This window comes from Gekko japonicus, unplaced genomic scaffold (genome assembly GCF_001447785.1).
Source record: "Gekko japonicus isolate JY-2015 unplaced genomic scaffold, Gekko_japonicus_V1.1 scaffold162, whole genome shotgun sequence".
Taxonomy (NCBI): domain Eukaryota; kingdom Metazoa; phylum Chordata; class Lepidosauria; order Squamata; family Gekkonidae; genus Gekko; species Gekko japonicus.
Genome location: NW_015176456.1, coordinates 1376982 through 1382909, shown reverse-complemented (window position 1 = coordinate 1382909; position 5928 = coordinate 1376982).

Below are 5928 nucleotides of genomic sequence, written 5' to 3'. Positions count from 1 at the left end.
CCGAAGATTGTTTGAAACCACTAGAAGACCTACCATGGTGGCAAAGAGCGCAAATAGAATCCAGATTTACTAAAGAGAATCAGTTTTTACAAAAACCTTATAGAGATTGAAAAGATTATCACATCTATGGATCAGAAGCTTATTCGAAGACTTTATGTGTTGTTACTTGATGATTTAATGGTGGATGAAATAGTAAAAAGGGAATATAATTCAATGGGGGCAGAATATTGGGCATACTATTAAATTAGAGCAGTGGGATCAAATATGGAAAAAAAATATTAGGATTACAAAAGCAATTCCGTATAAAGAAAATGTATATAAAATGTTTTATAGATGGTATGTAACACCTGAAAGGTTAGCTAAAATTGACCCAAAATGTTCTAATAAGTGTTGGAAATGTGAAAATAAGGTTGGCTCATTTTACCACATGTGGTGGCATTGTGAAAGATCTAAGAAATATTGGGTAATGGTACACAAAATCTTGCAAAAGGTATTAGGTACTGTAGTACCATTTACTTTGTTGTTAAATATTCTAACTGATACCAACAAAACGAGAACTTGTAAACAAAATCTTGGAGGCTGCGGAATTGGATAAATTGACTTTATTAATAAAAGACGCAACAGATTCAACATTCCAGAATACTTGGTCACGGTTCTATAACTGGTATGATATATCTATATGTAGGCAAGCTTGCAAGAGACAGACTAAGAGTTTACTAAATGAAATATATACCTGTTAGGACGATAGAGACAGAAAAGTTGCTTACACAGTTCATGAGAAATTGTTATTAAGGTGGAATAGGCATCAGTATAAATATTGGTAAAAATGAAAATAACCTCTATGTATCTGTTTGTACGTTAGTATGTTAGTACGTTAGTATGTTATGATTGTTTGTGTATGTTATGTGAAAAAATTAATAAAACCCTGCCCCTTTGGGGGCAGTTATATATATAAAAACCCAAGGTATTTCACGTCTAAGCCAACGATGATGGGCAGGAGGATGGAGTTCCAGGGGTGCACCCAGAAGACTGGTGAGACGGCCGCCACTTTTATGGCCGCCCTGCGCCAACATGCAATGGAGTGCAGGTTCACCAAGGTAGAGGAGAACATCTTGACCCAGTTCGTCTGGGGAACGAGCGATGTAAAACTCTGCTGCAAGCTGATTGGCACCACCGACCTCAAAATCGAGGATGCCCTCCAACTCGCTATCGCGTATGAGGCCTCCCACCGCAACTGTCCCCAGGCAGCGTCCCACCTGGTGCTCCCTGACCCTGCGCCTGAGAACTCAGACGAGGATGACGTCTGTCTCATCTGCCACTCCAGCCGCAGGAAGCCACCAAGACCCGCCGGAGCACCCAGGCACGCTGTGAACCCCACCGGATGTGCTGTGTGTGCCAGCTGCAGAGAGGCCCACGAGTGCAAGTCGTGCCGGTTTCGTGATGCCAGTAGCTCACAGTTCCCCAGTCCTCAGCCTGCACATCTCTGTCCCAGCTCAGGAAGGATGGCTCCAGAGCAGACCAACGCACGCAGCAGCCAAATTGCTCGCCCACAGCCTCCATGCCAGCAGCTCAGAAGAAGATCCCTGCTCACAAGACTCCACCGCTTCTCTGCATTCCCTCAGCTTGCTCAGATCTAATAGAGGGAGGGCGTCCTCCTCTGGTGATTTCTCTGGTCCCTGGCTGCCCTACTCCCCTGGCCATACTGACTCCAGAGTGACCATTTTCCTCCTCAGGGTTTCCTGATGCTTCACTGAGCCCCAAGCCTCTGGGACCCTAGGCCTCTGTGAGGTGGCTGGGGACCTGGAGCCTGATGAAGATTGTGAAGATTGCAAAGCCAGTGAAGGATGGGTTCTCTTTCTTTGGAGCCCCCTGGGGATTAACTTCCCCAGGCTCCTGTCCTGCATGCCTTGTTGGGGGTTGCCCTGGGGCTGCTGCCCCCCCGGCTCCCTGTGTCCTGTAGCCATTGTGGAGCCGTCCAAAGCCCTCCTATCATGGACCAATTCCAGGTGGGGTCTGGCTGGAGCTCTGGTGGCCTGAATGGTCCCGGCGCCATGCCTACTGGTGCTTGCGCCTGCTGTGCATGCTGAGAGATGGAGGCTGCTGCCCTTGTATTAGGGAGCCTGCCCGCCCCCACGGACCTGCCACCCCTAACCCTCCCCAAGGGCCTGTGCTTTGCCCCTGGTTTGGTGCTGGCATCTTCCAGCAGGACTATTTTCAAAGCCACCGCCCCCCATCAGAATGGGTTCACCGTGAGGGCTCGCTGGCCCATTTTGCTTCCAGTGCCATCTTCTTTTCTCCTGGATGCCAGCCACCATCCTTTTCCCCGCGGCTACTGGCCACTCCGCCAGCTGATCTTCTGGCCATCTTCCTCAGGCGTGGGGGGGAGCTGGAGCCCACAGGCATCAATGGTTCAACCCACCTAATGGCACCTCCCACCTCCGCGGTGACATCTTCTTGCAGGGGGGGGGAGTGGGAGCCTGCCGGCTCCATGCGCTCAACTGTTCCCATGTTGAAGCCTTTCTCTGCCGTGGCGGTGTGTCTCTTGACTGTTGGGCCTCCGTTTCCTCGACCCCCGGTAACTCAGAAGTAAGAGGTTGCTGGAGCCTTTCTCTGCTGTCTGCTGCTGCGGCAGCATTTCCTCGACCCCTGGTACCCTTGGAGGTAAGAGGTTGTTGCTCCAGAGAGGCCTTTGTCGTGGCAGCCATTGCTCCTCCACCCAGAACCTCGGGCGGGGGAGAGGGCCACTTCTTCTTTGTCCCCACGGCTTCCTGGGGGATCTTCAAAAACGGCTTTTCTTCTGTGCCTGGATGCTCTTTCTTCCTTTTTGTCTGGAAGAAAGGGAAGGCTACTGTTGGTTTCTGATCTTCTGTCTTCTGTAAATCTTTTTTTTTTTGGGGGGGGTAATCTTCCTGGCTTGGAGCTGGAGCTCCAGACAACCTACAAGTGCAGGGCTATGCAAGAACTGGAGAGGTCAGCCTAGGTCCCTCCAATAGGAGCCACGCAATAAAAGAAATTTGCATAGCCTATCCGAGCGAGCAGAGGCGTGACCTAACCACTTCATGGATGACTTCCCCCCACTGAAGGAGAAGTTGGGGTGCAAGGGTTAGATAGTATATCTTCCTGGAGTACAGTGCAACTAGTTCTATATGCTTGAATGGGTGCTGAGTGGATGCTTCTCAATCAGCAGTCTCCCATGTTATACAGACAACCATTTTTTAAATGATGGGGTTTTTACAAACAATTTCTGATATGGCATATGGGTCTTTTGTTTTTTAAAAATCTCACTGCACATTCCCAAGCCCTTGGATGGGCATAAAGTAGTTTTTTTTTATCCTAGTCACAGAATTTAGCTCACAAAATGCTTCCAATAAGACTGTTCTGAAGTCATGTATTGGGCCAAAAATGAAGACACATTGTTGCCTTGTATCAAGATCAGTAAGATTACCTTCAAATAAATCCTATCATTCACAACTGGCATTGTAATAAGAATGGAAGTATGCTATGTGAATTATTTAGAACAAGATCAAATTGAGTTAAACACAACCATAGTATTCTTGTCTTTCATTGCCATTAAGGCACGGTGTGTGTGTCTTTTATTTGTCTACCTAGGGGAGATGTGTTGAAGGTGTCACCTGGTTGGTGGAAAAATTAGGCTTGTGAAAGTATGGACATTGTAGTAATGAATCACATATACTAAAAATGAAGTGTGACCCAGCATCACCTCAAAAGGATACCTTTTTTAAATTTTGAAGGCATCAGTCTTCACTGGCTCCAGAGGATCTCACCAGATGTACAGACTTACTAATTATAGAGGGCACTGGTCTACTTCACAGTTCTGATGCATCAACTCAGGGGTGTCGAACTCATTTGTTATGAAGGCCAGATCAGACATAAATGAGACCTTGTTGGGACGGGTCATGTGTGTCTTATTTATTTATTATTTTAATTTATAGCCCCCACAAGTGGGCTCAGGGCAGCTCACAAATAGGGCACATGCTAATACATAAAACAGGTTAAAAGCAACATAAAAACAGTCATTTACAATCTTTCAAAGTGCTCTAGATGTTTCAATCAGTCTTCAATAAAAAGATGGTGTCTTAAAGGTGGTACTCCCAGTTCAGTGGTATCAGCTCCATGTATCGCTGTCATTCACTCCTCCCAGGGCCGGTTGACAATGATGGTAAAGATGGTGGTAGTGGCGGCTCCTACTCAAAAGCCTGGTGGAAGAGCTCCGTCTTGCAGGCCCTGCAGAATTGCACAAAGTCCCGCAGGGCCTGGATCTCCTCCGGGAGCTCGTTCCACCAGGTAGGAGCCGCCACTGAAAAGGCCCTGGCCCTGGTTGCCGCAAACCTGGCCTCCTTGGGGCCTAGGGTCACCAGGAGATGTTGTGTCCCCGACTGTAGTGCCCGTTGGGGAACATATGGGGAAAGTCGTTCCCTTAGGTATGTCGGACCCTGGCCATATAGGGCTTTAAAGGTAAGAACCAGCACTTTGAAGCGAATCCGGTACAATATTGGCAGCCAGTGCAGAGTTTTCAGCACAGGTTGGATGTGCTCCCGCCTAGGGAGGCCCATCAAAAGCCTAGCTGCAGCATTCTGCACTAGCTGCAGCTTCTGGATTTGCGACAAAGGCAGCCCCATGTAGAGAGCGTTACAGTAGTCTAACCTTGAGGTGACCGTCGCATGGATCACTGTGGCCAGGTCATCGTGGTCGAGGAAGGGGACCAACTGCCAAGCCAGCTACATATGGTAAAAGGTTGACTTAGCCGTGGCTGCCACCTGGGCCTCCATAGTTAGCGAGGAGTCCAGGAGCACTCCCAGACTCCTAACCTCCAGCGCTGGCACCAAAGGAGCCCCATCAAAGGTTGGGAGAGGGAGCCCCAACCCCGAACCACCCCAACTCAGGCCCAGGACCTCTGTTTTCGCCGGGTTTAGCTTCAGTTGACTCAGTCAGAGCTAATCAGCCACGGCTTGCAACGCTCGGTGCAGATCTTCTGGGCTGGAGTCCGACCGGCTGCCCAACATCAGAAAGAGCTGGGTGTCATCTGCATATTGATGACACCCAAGCCTATACCTCTGGGCAATCTGGGCAAGGGGGTGCATTAAAATGTAATGCCAGGTAGTGGAGATATAAACTTTATAAAGGACACAAACACAAAGATTTATTTTTTTACTTAAAATAAAAACATGCTTAAAACATTAGCTGTGTAAGCTGCAAACCTACTTTTGATTTATTGACATTCACCACAGAAATCTCATGCTCAGAGTTCTGAGTCTAGGATCCAGGTTAAAACATGAAATGGCTGAGTGATTAAGAGAGTCTGGCGAAGCAAGCTATGATGCAGAAGCAGCAGAACTGGAAGCAGGAGATGGTCAGTTCCACTGCGGGCCTGATGGAAGCCCTCTGGGGGCCTGATCCACCCCCCCAGGCTGTATGTTTGACACCCCTGCATTAACTTTCTCAGGACTGAAGTCTAAGCCAAATTTAAATGTGACCCAGTGTAGTCTTCCATGTGTAGCATGTACCAAGGATGTGAGCCATTGCATGGCGACATTCTTTTTGCCTGCTAGGATAACAGTTCAATTGGGTCTAACGTGTCTCTAGCTCTATACTACAGTTGCATTAATCAACTAAAAGCAAGATTGGAAGCTGTGCCATGCCATAAATACATGCCTTGCTCTGGGAAAAACTAACTACTCATTAGTAGTCACAGGCTGGAAGCCTGCTCTGGATTCTGGGATATAACTGATTGGGAAATCTTCACCTCAAGATTTCTGTATTCTCCCAGGGCCTTGAGTAGGCCATTTTCTCCATCTCCTTCCTTTTTTTCCTTTAGCAAACTCTTAGCAGACTCTCAAAACAGTCTGTGCTGCTAGTGCATACTCATTAGGCCTGAGGTTAGCAGGTCTTCTTTCTCAGAATCTGGCT